Source organism: Grampus griseus (assembly GCF_964374135.1).
Source record: "Grampus griseus genome assembly, chromosome: 21".
Classification (NCBI taxonomy): Eukaryota; Metazoa; Chordata; class Mammalia; order Artiodactyla; family Delphinidae; genus Grampus; species Grampus griseus.
Genome location: NC_139015.1, coordinates 24,866,803 through 24,880,928, shown reverse-complemented (window position 1 = coordinate 24,880,928; position 14,126 = coordinate 24,866,803). Strand labels below are relative to the sequence as shown.

The window sequence follows — 14,126 nt, the reverse complement described above, 5'->3', positions numbered from 1 at the left end:
CACACCAGTTAGAATGGGCATCATCAAAAAATCTAGAAACAACAAATGCTGGAGATGGTGTGGAGAAAGGGGAACCCTCTTGCACTGTTGGTGGGAATGTAAATTGATACAGCCACTATGGAGAACAGTATGGAGGTTCCTTAAAAAACTACAAATAGAACTATCATATGATCCAGCAGTCCCACTACTGGGCAAATACCCAGAGAAAACCATAATTCAAAAAGACACATGCACCCCAATGTTCATTGCAGCACTATTTACAATAGGCAGGTCGTGGAAGCAACCTAAATGCCCATTGACAGACGAATAGATAAAGAAGATGTGGCAGATATATACAATGGACTATTACTCAGCCATAAAAAGGAACGAAATTGGGTCATTTGTAGAGACGTGGATGCATCTAGAGACTGTTATACAGAGAGAAGTAATTCAGAAAGAGAAAAACAAATATCGTATATTAACACATATACGTGGAACCTAGAAAAATGGTACAGATGAACCAGTTTGCAGGGCAGAAATTGAGACCCAGATGTAGAGAACAAACGTATGGACACCAAAGGGGGAAAGGGGCGTGGTGGTGGTGGTGGTGGTGGTGGGATGAATTGGGAGATTGGGATTGACATGTACACACTGATAAAAAAAAAAGAAAAGAAGGCATCTTACAAACATCCTTTTAATGTCTAAAACTGCCCTGTCCCTGATCATAGGTGGCTACTGAGAACTTGAAATGTGGCTAGTCCAAACTGAAATGTGCTGTAAGTGTAAAATGCATATGGGGTTTCAAAGACTTAATGTGAAGAAAGAATGTAAAATCTCTCATTGATATTTTTATATTGAAAATTATTTATATTTTTACATGTTGAAATACAATATTTTGGATACACTGGGTTAAGTAGACTATATTATTAAAATTACGTTCACCTGTTTCTCTTTAACTTTTAAAATTTGGCTATTAAAATTTTTTAAATTATATATGTAACTCACACTGTACTTTTATTGAACAGACTAGGCTAGAAGAATTCAATTTGCATTGAGGTACTTGCAGATGAGCCAATTTATCATTCTGATCCAATAACTGCAATATTGTTGAGCATTAAAAATAAATATTACAGTCATTTTAAAATGCTTCAAACACATTTAGTATGAGAATCTTAACTCTCAAAAATGATGCATATATCTCATTTTCTTGTAGTCCCTCTGTTGGCTTCGGTGGCTGTGAGCTTATCACTAGGATTTATCTTAAAGTTATTATTTAAGTTCTTCCAGATAAGTACAATAGAGTTGATTTGGAAAAGGTGACAAGAAAAACACACCAATGACTAACAACAAATACCGTGGTGAATATACTTTCCAAAGCATAAAAGGAAAAAAAATTCCTAAGAGGAATGGCATCAGAACTTCCCTACAAAGTATTTTAGCAAAAAATTAACTCTTTAGCTAAAGGATGTGTAGCTTCTTCCATTTTCTTTGCTGTGGCCAGAACAAATCTTGAGAATATACTAACAGGTTCTTCTCTGAAAAACCAAGAAAGGAAGTTCAGGTTTGACATAAACACACTACCACGTGTAAAACTGATAGCTAGTGGGAACCTGCTGTATAGCACAGGGACCTCAGCTTGGTGCTCTGTGATGACCTAGATGGGTGGGATGAGGGGAGAGTGGAAGGGACGTCCAAGAGGGAGGGGATATATGTATACATATAGCTGATTCGCTTCACTGTACAGCAGAAACTAACACAACATTGTAAAGCAATTATGCTCCAATTTAAAAAAAAGAATAATGTTCATATATCAGATAGAGACGTATGTGAGGGGTTGTATCCAACAGAACGTTGTGTATAATCATTGAACATGAAAGGTTCACGGAGTCTTCTGTGTATCTGCATGTACGTTAATATTGTCATCGTTGTTATGATACCAGACAGGTCTCCTCCCAGGTCTCACCCTCAATGTACATTTCATTCTATAACATTCTCCGGAAAACCAAGAAATACACCCCTCAAGGAAGACTACAGAAGATCATCATTTAGTTGCTCCCTGTTAGTCACCAATTCTCGCAGTCTATTCTAATATTTATTAAACTGGGGAGAGTTCACACCTTCCACTGCCAATTACCCAGGAGCATGTTTGATCAACACTCCCAGGCTGTCTAGTTACCTGAGAGTGACTAAATAATTATGGAGCAGCTGATACTACCGCTGTTTTTCCCATCTCATTTACATCTTGAGCAGAATGCACACCCCGACAGACTGAGCTGCTCAAGACTCCACTTTTCTAGTAATTCTAATAGTGTTTCCACGTCCTGTCTTCCTGCCCAAAGACAGTGTGAGCCAAGGCCTTTCCCTTTTTACCTTAACTGGAGGCAGAGATTCATTTGCATGACTTAAAACCTCACACCAGAATATTCATACTCAGGATCATCTGGTAGGCTGGCTACAACACAGAGAGCTGGGCCCCAAACCCAGGTTTCTGATTCAGGAGGTCTGGGGTCAGACCAGAAGATCTGCTAGTCTAACAAGTTCCCAGGTGATGCTGCTGCTGGTTAAAAGACTACACTTGAAACCTACTGCCTTAGACACCTGTGCTGTTAGTGTTCTGCATATGTCCTCATGCAATGGGGGAGGGAAGGAAGGAAGGAGGGAGGGAGGGAGGGAGGAAGGGAGGGAAGGAAGGAAGGGAGGGAGGAAGGAAGGAGGGAGGGAGGGAGGAAAGAGGGAGGGAGGGAAGGAGGGAGGGAGGAAGAAAGGAAGGAAGGAGGAAAGGAAGGAGGGAGGGAGGGAGAAAGGAAGAAAGGAGATAATTATCCAAGTCTTACTAGGGTCTGGTACCACATTTAACACTTTATATCCCAAGGTCATTTAATACTTCTGATAACATGAAGATAGGTATTATTATATACTTTTCCAGGTGATGGATATGAGGCTTAAACTGGATAAGTAAGTACCCAAAAGGGTATATAGTCAGTAAGCAACAGTCATCACATGAACCCAAGCAGACTGATTCCAGAACCTTCACCATGATGCTGCGCTGATCTTCTGGCAAAACGGACTCATGAAAGTGTCTAGAGCGTGTACCATCATCCTGATCCTTGCCCTGTCAGAGATCACAGTGTAGTCTCTCTGCTGCCAGGCTGATTACACAGCCACCACCAGAAACTGAAACTAAATAATGAGGTTATGTACAAGGGTCCGCCTAGAGTTCTGTTAACTTGTACTTGGCCAGCCATAGTTTTCAATAGGGTGGGCAATTTTAACACGTCAGATGCAAAAAGTGTGGATTGTGATGATGTAGGGATTAAACTGGGTGAGAATGAACGTTGCAGGGGTTGGGGAGTGATGCAAGGAAAATTAAAAGGAAAGAAAATTTGTAGGATATTGGAACAAACATGGAAACTTGGGTACGTGTATAAAGGTAAAGGTTAGAGAATTTGCAGCTATTTCTATGAACTTTATATGGTTTTAAGTATCCATGCTCATGTATTGTTTTCCTGTTAGAACTACCAGCAAGTCTACTAGAGAATGAACATAGGGCTAACTGTTCCCTTCATATAATAGACATAATGATTCAGATATAAGGAAGAAACTAGAAAAGAATCACTAAAGAGAATGTCAAATTCAAAACATTCAACTAAATGTAAACTGAGTGTGCATTTTGCGAATTCTTTCCCTTCACGTTTCCTTTTATAAAGTAAAATCTGCCTTTTATAGAACATATTCCCCATAGAAATACACTACAGAAAACAGACCCAATAAAGTAGAGTTTTGTTCAAATACTTTCCTTCGATAGATGCTTTAATTTGCTGAGGAACATATGACTGATTGTAGTTTATCTGTTCTGGGAACCCACCAAGACTTTCTGCAAGGGCGTTTCTTCTTATTCTTCTCCTGCTATATAGCTGTTCTTTCCAATAATAAATGATGCCCAGGTTGTCATGGGATTCAGGAGAGAGAAAAGAGGGGGATTATTTATGCACCTGAAGGTTTTAGAGATTTGGCCTCAGCTCAGCTTGGATCCAGAGGGACTGCGAGGTAAGGCGTGGTCTGTTCTTATTGGCGGAAGTCCTAAGATGTTCTAACAGGCTCCCGGGCATCACTGCTTTGAGGGGCGCAGAGCGGCTGAATTCGTTTCAGGACCTCTGGAAGTGCTGTCACTGTTGGCTCAGTCCACTGGTCCTCTGGCCTTTGTTTGTCTGCATTAGGGTTAGAGCTGAAATGTCAGGAAAAACACAAGATCCCTCTGTTCCGCTCAAAGCTGACTCAACTGGTTCAGACCACCTCCATTCAAAAGGAGAGTAAGGCGTTCGTCCCCCTCGGCTTGTTAAGGCAATAAATCTCCCTAGCATATGTTTTCCTGTTTCTTGCCATTCTAAATACCTATTTCTCAGAACACTTTGTAAAAGTTTTGGATTGTCTCTAACTTGGGCTGTCCTTCCAGTTAGCGAAGCAGAAGGATTGGGTTGAAGGTTTTCACAGGCAATGTGAATCATAACAGAGTTGCCTGAAAACAAATGCCTTCCTACCTCACCTCTGACAGAGACAGAAAGGGATGTTTCAGAGACTCTCTTGGCAGGATATATCTTTTTAAATTATTTTTTTCAAAAGAAATCATCTTGTTTTAAAATTTAACATCTTTATTGGAGTATAATTGCTTTACAGGATATTTTATTTCTGAAACCACCTCAATCTGATTTTGCTTCTTTTGGTAGCAGTTTTCTCTCTTCTGACAGTAGCGACAATGGGTCTGAAAAATTGATTTTTAACCTGGATTTCACTTTAAGCCATTTTTCAGAATCTGAGGATCACTGAATGTTAGAGTTCAACAAAATCCCTGCATTCAAACAGAACTGTATACAGAAGCCCGAGATGTAGCCCACGTTAAGTGTTAAGGTACTTTGGTTGAATCCAGGGAAGTTGTCCAGAGAATCTAATCCACACCTGGCTTCTGGAGGACTTCCTAAGGAACTTCTAGGGCTTCGTAGGACACAGTGTGAAAACCAGTGATCTTGTCCAGGTTCTCCATTTTAGTGAGAGGTACCTAAACTTGGTGGGTTTTATTCCACGGTCACACGTTAAATGAGTGGCAGGTTGAAATTAGAAACTAAGGCTTTTACTTCTTTTTAGGCCTTTCCACAACACAGCACAGCAATGTCGTGAATAGGCAAGGTACGTTTACAGATCTAAGGTTGTCTGCGTTAAGAGAATTATTTTGGTAAAAAACAAAAAACAGGGCTTCCCTGGTGGCGCAGTGGTTGAGAGTCCGCCTGCCGATGCAGGGGACACGGGTTCGTGCTCCGGTCCGGGAAGATCCCACATGCCGCGGAGCGGCTGGGCCCGTGAGCCATGGCCGCTGAGCCTGCACGTCCGGAGCCTGTGCTCCTCAACGGGAGAGGCCACAACAGTGAGAGGCCCGCGTACCGCAAAACAACAAAAAACAAAAGAACAACAGCACTTCTTGTTGTCTTGGATCAAACTATGGGAAACCCTGCACACCTTGATCACCTGTGTACAGGTAAAGAAAGGTGTCCTGCCCTCTGGGAGTCACTGAAGCCTTTAGCTGGGACAGGGACTGACAATGGTAGGTCCTGGCACATGGTCGTCCCTCTCCTCCCTTTCTGGTGTCCTTCTCCACAAACTCTCTGAAGACACTTTTGTCTGTTTTCCCACATGACAGTCACTTTATTTGCCCAACTAATCCTTGCAAACGGAATAACACGGAATAAGGTTGTAAAGGGTTACTCTTCAGGGAACATATTTTCTAATTATTCTTAAATTAAAAGAGTATTTTAACGGCCAGAGTTTCAGACACTATGGAAGGAAATGGGAGTGATCAATTTAAAGCAGCATTCATTATTTTCTTTAAATGAGATAATCATATTCAATGTCAAAAACTTGGAAAACACAGAAAAACAAAAATTACCACATTCACCAATCCAAAATAATTCCTGTTAACATTTGATTTCTTCCCTTTCATTATTGCAATGCACCTACATACACATTCTTTTTCTTTACAAAGAGGGTCCCCTCCTGGATGTAATGCCTTGTAACTTTTTAAAAACAATTTTTAAATTTCAGAATAGTTTTGGATATACAAAAAAATTGTGATGGTAGTAGAAAGAATTCCCATATACCCTAAACCCATTTTTCCTTCTTATTAATATCTTGCATTTGTATAGTATATTTGTCACAATTAATGAACCAAGTTTGACACATTATCATTAACTAAAGTCTATAATTCATTCAGCTTCCTTTAGTTTTTAGTACTTTAGTTTTCCTGTTCCAGCTTAAAAACATGTTACAAACCTAAGAAAATATGATAACTAAATGCAATTCCAGGATCCCATCCAAAATACCACATTACATTTAGTCATCATGTTTCCTTAGGCTTGTAACATGCTTTTAAGAGTCATATATTGTGAATGATTACCCAGGTAAATAAACAGTCTTTGAAAGCACGGTTTGTAAGGAATGCAGTATTTCACTGAGGAACACTATCATAGATCATTTAACCACTTACTTTTCAGCGTTTAGGTTGTTTAAAAGTTTTTACTATTAGAAATGTTTAAAGATATACCATTATACTTACACACTCATGCTTAACACTTAGGGTATATTCTTAGAATTGGATGGCTAGGTCAAAGGACGCTCATGTGCGTAAGGCTTTAGAGACACAGCAAGAGACAGTGTGTCACGGACACGCAGCATGAGGACTCCGAGGGGAATGCGGGCTCCGTCCAGACACACGGTGTAGCTCTGGGCAAGTGACTTAACCAGTCTGAGTGTAACTGCCTCATGTTTAAGATAGAGTAATAATAATAATGATAGCAACAACAACAGTATCTACTTCAGAGGGTCTTTGTGAGGATTAAGCATGTGTGTATTAATCAGGGTTCTCCAGGTCAATAGAACCAATAGGATGTGTGTGTAAACATATTTTTACATATCTAAACATTTAAATATATGTATTTTATATAATATGTATTTAAATATAGAATATATATTTTAAATATATATATATATATATATATATATATATATATGAAGAGATTCATTATAAGGCATTGGTTCATGTGATTATGAAGGCTGAAAAGTCCCAAGGTCTGCCATCAGCATGCTGGGGACCCAGGAGAGCAGAGGGTGTAGCTCTAGTCTGAGTGCAAAGGCCTGAGAACCAAGAAAGCTGACGGTGTAAGTTCCAGTTCAAAAGCCAGCCGGCTCAAGATTCAAGAAGAGCCCATGTCTTAGTCTGAGTCCGAAAGCTGGAAAGGATGGATGTCCCAGCCGAAAGCCATCAGGCAGTAGGTGTTCCCTCCCACACAGCCTTTTTGTCCTATTTAAGTCTTCCATCGATTAGATGAGACCCACACACACTGGGGAGGACAGTCTGCGTTACTCAACCCACCCATTCAAATGTTAATCTCACCCAAAGTCACCCTCACAGATACACCAGAATAACGTTTGTCCAAACGTCTGGGCACCCTGTGGCCCAGTCAAGTTGACACATAAAATTAACCATTACAGTATGTAAATAGCTTAGCATTTAGTAACTACCTGCTCACAATTCCCTAGTAAAGATCAACTATAGAGGCACACAATACATTGAGCCTTCGCTGAGTTACTGATAAAGAACGTTCCTTTCTTTTATTTTAGAACTTACACTCCTTGGATACAAAATTGGAATGAATCGAGGTACCCAGCCCCAGCCTGTGAACTGTGCAGAATAAGCTCTCGATACTCCAACAGTGGCTTCTGGAGCACTATGAAACCTGGTACAAACATGATTTCTTTTTCTACCTTATAAAGGTTCACCCTACGATGACTTCTCTCTACTTTATGTCCCACATTGTTAAGCTTCCATAACTAAAGAAAAGCCCAGATGGGAGTTACAGGCCCTGGGTTCTCATTCCTTCTGTGGCTTTGAATAGGTATGAACATGTGGGTAAGCCACTTGTTTTCTCAGGGTCTCAGATTCCTCATCTATAAATAGAAAGTGTAGACCATGATCACTCTAGCTTGTTCACGTGTACATTTCCATGACTCTGTGCAAATATATAGATTTCCTTGAATACGCCCACAACCAGAGAATAAGCAGACTATGGAAGGCTGGTGTCCCATTACAAAGCAGATCCCTCAGCCCTATAGCAATTGGGTGGGCAGATGGGGTAATCAGCTGGTTGATTCAAAGTCCCAAAGTACTTAAATTCTCCCTTGAAGGCAATACACTCTGGAGTGAAGAAAAGTGAACGAGAAGATCTGTGATGATGTGCTGAACATGGAATTCCTCAGGCAAGGGTCATGCATGTTTCTAAGAATTTTGAATGCCTGTGTTACTAAATTGTTCTCCAGAAAGTCTATAAAAGGTATACTCAGGAGGGCTTCCCTGGTGGCGCAGTGGTTGAGAGTCCGCCTGCCGATGCAGGGGACACGGGTTCGTGCCCCGGGCCGGGAGGATCCCACATGCCGCGGAGCGGCTGGGCCCGTGAGCCATGGCCACTGAGCCTGCGCGTCCGGAGCCTGTGCTCCGCAACGGGAGAGGCCACAACAGTGAGAGGCCCGCGTACCGCAAAAAAAAAAAAAAAGTATACTCAAGAAAGAATATTCTTGAAAAGCTGCTCTCCTCAGGATGGGAACGGGAGGCATCACTGATAGCTGGGCCAACATTCCTGTCTCCTGGATGTCTTTCCCCAGACAGAGGAAAATGAGTCCTACTGCTCTCTCCTGGGAGGGATGGTTGGAGGGCAGGGACAACCGAGCAATCATTTCAGTAAATAGCTCAAAGCTCCTCAGAGACAAGGGTTCAGGGGGTAAGGCTTGAGGAGCCCGCAGAGCTAGCGGTGGTCCATGGTGCTGGTGAGACCCGGATGAAAGGAGCATGGAAGGGCCCCGCCCCCCGGGAGACATCCGTCAGCGATTTTATTGGGCATTTCAATCACCCTTGCAATTTGCTCTCATTACTTAGTTAATCCTCACTGAGTGCTTTCCTGTGAAGAGAGTCAATGTCATCACCCGGTTTGCACAAGAAGAAAACAGAGACAAAGGGAAGTTGGCTATAAAGCCCACCTCTTAGGAAAAAGCTAAGGGGGAATGAGGTGAAACAGGGAGTTATCTGTGACCCGCTCTGTCCGCCTCCCCTTTGCGTTCTGGGAGACAGCTCAAGTGCTCAGACTGCTCTAAAGAAACAGCCTTCCACTCAGGGACTTTATGCTTTCTTAGTATGAATTAAGGATTAACAGCCCTATTTTTCCAGGAAGCTTAACTGAATCTCCTTCCCATCTTAGAGACCCTTTCCCCTTTCCCCATCCCCCATACACACACTTTCCCGAGGCTTTGGAGAAATTTCCCTCCTGCACAGACCACCAGACCACAGAAGCTAATTTAAGGTAATGAGCTCAGCAGGGATCTAAGTGCTTTCTCTCAGCCCTTCAAGCAGCCAGAGAGCTTCAGGGTGTCAACTAACAGCTCACGGATGTTAAGGGTGACGACTTCCATTCGGAACCAGTCAACCTGGCTCTGTCTCACAGTTGTAAACTGTTCCTGAACCTCTGGACCGGACTCCACATCCCAGCCGGCTGGCTCACACTCCCCGATCACTGGGCTTGAAAGGAATGAGGCAAAGATGGTGAATGGTTCAGCACAAGGTCATCGTCCATGAGTTCAGTGAGAAACAGCCACCACCTTGCGAATGAGTCAGGGGTAGCATCATTTTTCTATCCATAAGAGAACACGTCATTACCTTCTCATAATAAGAGTCCTCCATTGCCCCTGGCCACCCCAAGTATTTTCAGTGACCTCCAAGTAACATCATCTCACAAATGACCTAAGTCCATGATGAGTTATGGCGGAACACCTCTGGGCTTCAGAGTCTAAGGAGCATTCACTGAGTTCCAATAAACATTTTCTTTTCAGGCACACGAAGGAAATGCACCAGGACGACTCCTTGTACTAAAATGAAGCATTTGAACTAGGTGATTCCTTTGATTCATCCATCCATCCTCACGCATTCTGCAAGACAGTTTTATCAGCTACACTTCTCCTAGCAATGCGCTGAGACCCTTACGGTCAGATTCTTCTTCTTGGGGCTACTGGAATATTTTGATGAAAAAAAAGTCACATAGTGTTTCCAATTCCCCTATGATCAGAATTTAGAGGAACGTACCTCATGGTTGTCACCAAGGCTGGAAGTAAGCATGCTCACCACTTCTCCCCCTGCCCTACACTTCGGACAAGGCTGCAGCTGGAGATATGGTTGGAGGTATGTTAGAATGGATAGGGAGAGAGACAAAGAAGAGACTGGGTACATCAGCCTCCATCCCGAGGGCTAAACAAAATTAGGATGACTGCTTGAGAACACGGGACAGGGCTAGTTCTTCCTCTGTGTTTAGCCTTCAGCTCCACTGATGACACACATCCCTCTTACTCGAAGGGTAAGATTTTGGAATTAATTATTGACTCACCTAATAGATCCTTTATGCTAAAGGACTAATGAATTCTAGCCTGTACTTTTCAGAATGAATTCAGTAGATAAGATTAAGACCCATCCAGCTTAACAATGAACATGGATATAGAGTTGGCAAGAAAAAGAGTCAGTGTCTTCTTTGGAATCTTTGGTTTGCCTCTCAGAATATCCATAACGCTAATATTTGTACATTAATTTTATGGCTTACAAAGCATCTTCCTACATATTACCTCTGTTAACAGTTTTAAGCATCCCTGTGAAATAGGTAGAGGGGATATACGGTCCTCACATTACAGATGGGGAAGCAGAGATACCATGCAGTTACTCACCTGAGCTCATGCCCAAGGTGATGGGACTCCAAGACTAGAGACAAATCCCACATCCTTCCCTTTATATCACGGCACCCTTGGATTTCAAATTTTGAATTTACACTGAACTCCATTTCTCTCCATGAATTCCCGTTACCGAATTCAGTTTTAAGATTGCTGTTCACCCCCTGCCACAATGATCTGAGCCTGTTCATTTGCTGCTAGAATTACTTCCAAAAATGGTTAACCAATTTCACAGTCAAGAAGTGTATTAAACACAAATACTTATCACCAGCAAGGAACTCTTCTAAGCACTGAAAGCTCTCCAAAGTTGAAGGCAGCCCCTGCCTTAAAGGAAGTGCCAAGAAGAAAGATAAGACTCGTGTATGAGTATGTTTAATAGTAAAACATAAATAAAATCGTAGGAAACATCAAAATTAGGCTCCTCTATACCTACTACATATCCACTTGTTTTGTATTATAAAATCCGACTAAATCTGTATAAAATAATCCATTAAATAAATATATAAAATGGTGCACAGAACCCAGATAATAGGTGATGACGTATATTAGGATTTATGCAATGCTGTCACATACCATATAATAGCTAATTTTTAGTGAGCATTTATTATGTGCCGGGAACCTAAGTGCTTTACAGTATTAAATCATTTTAACTCTCACAACAACTTTTGAGTAAGATCCTATAATTATCCCCATTTTACAGATGATAAAACAGAGGCATAGTTGTGTTTAATCTCTTGCCCAAACCGCACAGTTCAAATCTACCCAGTCTGGCTCCTGAGACTGTGCTCTTAAACATACAATATGCATTATCCCATTTAATTCTTGCACCAACCGTAGGAGAGAAGCATTATTATGTCCTTAATTTTGTAACTAAGGGCACTGATGTCTAGAGGATTGGGGTTCCTGACCAAGAATGAACACAGAGCCAGTAAGCTGAGGAGCTGGAATCCAGGGTATCCTTCTTTAAATCCTATAATTCAGGGCAGAGCACCTCAACTCAAAGACATAAGGCCCAATTGCCCTGGCTGCAGAAGGGCTACTTTATGATTACCTGAAATAGCTTATTCTCTATATGTCTCTTCCTTAACTCTTGACAATGACAAACTCACATTGTACTTACTACCTTTCAGATTATTCTTAGGAAGAATTCGTGAGGATATTCCTCCCACTCAGAAATCAGATTCTCACATAAAAGTACATTTTAAAAAGCCTACTAATGAAATGAGAACTATAAAATGTTTAACCTAAATGCCAGTAAATTGAAACTCACATCCAGCAAATATAATCAAGAGGGCGTTATGCAGATTAATATGCGATACTCATCACCGTAAAGTGAGATTAGAAAATTGTATAGTAATAGCTTCATAAATTATTGCCCACACAGGCAATAATTACACGGGGTACGTGGCATTACAAGCAATTGTTTTTGTCTTTACGTGAAGCTAAGTGCGAGCTTTGAGGAAGTAACTGGCTGCTGGGTGAAAAAGATGAAAGAAAATCCAGCATTTGTGTTAAAATAACCCTAAAAAGGACATGTGTCGCACACCCATCAGAGCAGCCAAATACTCAACTACCTACAAACCAGACACAAAATCATTGCACAACCTTTAGGGGCCTTCTTCTGCCTGCACTTTTGTACTTTTTGAATTGTGTACCATGTAAAGACAAAACAAGTTAAAAAAAAATCAAAGTCCCCCCTCATCATAATCCCCAAAGCTCCCTTCCCCCTTTCCTTAATGAACTCTCTCTCTCTGAGATGTTGATCTGATTAAAATAATTTCCAGTTCTGTGTAAATTATCCATCAACATAGAAGTGTTGTGGGTGGGTATGATCTAAATCTCAGAAAGAAATCTGAAATCTGTGGAATGTGAGAGTCTAAAAGAATTTTTGAGCTGGGAGTGATTCAAATACTCTATTCAAGATGAGGCTCTCCTTATCAGAGTCAGACAGACCTGGAGTTGAAACCTAGTTCTTACAAGTTTCTTAAGTTTTCTGAGACATGAGTTTGTTTGGAAGAGCAGGGATTATAATTGCTACCTGGCGGGATTGTAAGGGGGAGTAAATGACGAGATGGGTACAAAACACTTCGCACGGTGCCTCGTACATGGTAGATGTTCAGGGCTTACTTGTCTCCTTTCCTTCTATGCCATTACTTTCCTCAAGACTAAAGAGAAGTAATGTAAGTAGCATCAGTAGTGTAAGGATATGCAGACGCGTGCTTTCCCTTAATTTTTGTGAATGGCGTTGCAAGAGATTCAGTTGATGGGAGGGACCGACCTTTTGGATAGGCAAAGGACTACGAATGGCAGGGCCACAGTGTTCCCCTGTTAGTTTAATTCAACATATTTTATTGAGTGTCCATAGTGTGCTAAGCATTGTAAGACATAAGGGTGTAGCCGTGGACAGAACATGTGAAAATTTTTGCCCTCGTGAAGCTTATACTCTAGTGGAGGGAAACTGATAAGAAATAAAATAGATGAGTCAGATGTAGCACTGTACTATTGATAAGTGCCGAAGAGACCACTATAAAGCAGTGGAGGAGCATAAGGTATTCCAGAGAGTATGAAGAGTATTGCAGTTTTAAACGAGGTGGTCAGCTAAGGCCTCACCGATAGGGAGATGTTTAGCAAAGACCTGAGGGAAGTAAGGGAAATGAGCCATTGCATTTGACCTTGGAAGGGCAACATTTTCATGATTCCTCAGTAATTCTTTGAATCATCTTTGCAATACAGACACACAAAGATACTAACCACAAGCTCCTGATTTCACATCATGTGGTGATTTAGTCAGACGTGAGCATTGGAATGCAATGTCTCAAAAATTCCAATTTAACATGTTCCATGGCTCCAAACACATGTGTCAAAGGCCTCAATATGTCTGTTCTTCTCATCTCCATCGGCTTGGAGTTTCACCAGGGGTAGCCTAAACAGTATCACTGTTCTTGGAATTCTCCCAAGCTCCTAAGTTCAAGCCTGAAACTTGTTTTGTTATAGACCCCTTAAATCACTGGTGGCAGGGGGGAGAATCCCTGCAGTACTGCGAGAAAACTCTTCGGTATCCAAGAGGATATTACAGTCATCAGTAATACGTTCACGAGAGTTAGTCAACATTAGTTTCAACACTTGTTGTGATGGCGCGATTGCTGTTTTTGTTTATTTGTTTAAGATTTTTTTTGACATAGACCGCTTTTTAACAGTCTTTATTGAATTTGTTACAATATCACTTCTGTTTTATGTTTTAGTTTTTTGGCCCCGAGGCATGTGGGATCTTAGCTCTCTGACCAGGGATCGAACCCTCACCCCCTGCATTGGAAGGCGAAGTCTTAACCACTGAACCACCAGGG

General features: G+C 41.4%; 1 protein-coding gene and 1 pseudogene across 2 annotated transcripts in view; one reads left to right on the top strand and one right to left on the bottom strand.

The window, feature by feature from the left end:
- Positions 1-14,126, bottom strand: part of NRG1 (neuregulin 1) — a gene marked incomplete at both ends in the record, with an annotated part of 1,016,643 nt that overhangs the window by 320,081 nt on the left and 682,436 nt on the right. The window lies entirely within an intron of this gene.
- LOC309838855 (ribonuclease H1-like) overlaps positions 10,154-14,126 on the top strand; it is a 47,695-nt pseudogene continuing 43,722 nt past the window's right edge. Inside the window, exon 1 of the transcript in view lies at positions 10,154-10,246. The product of the transcript in view is annotated as a ribonuclease H1-like (transcript). The remainder of the gene's footprint in view (positions 10,247-14,126) is intronic.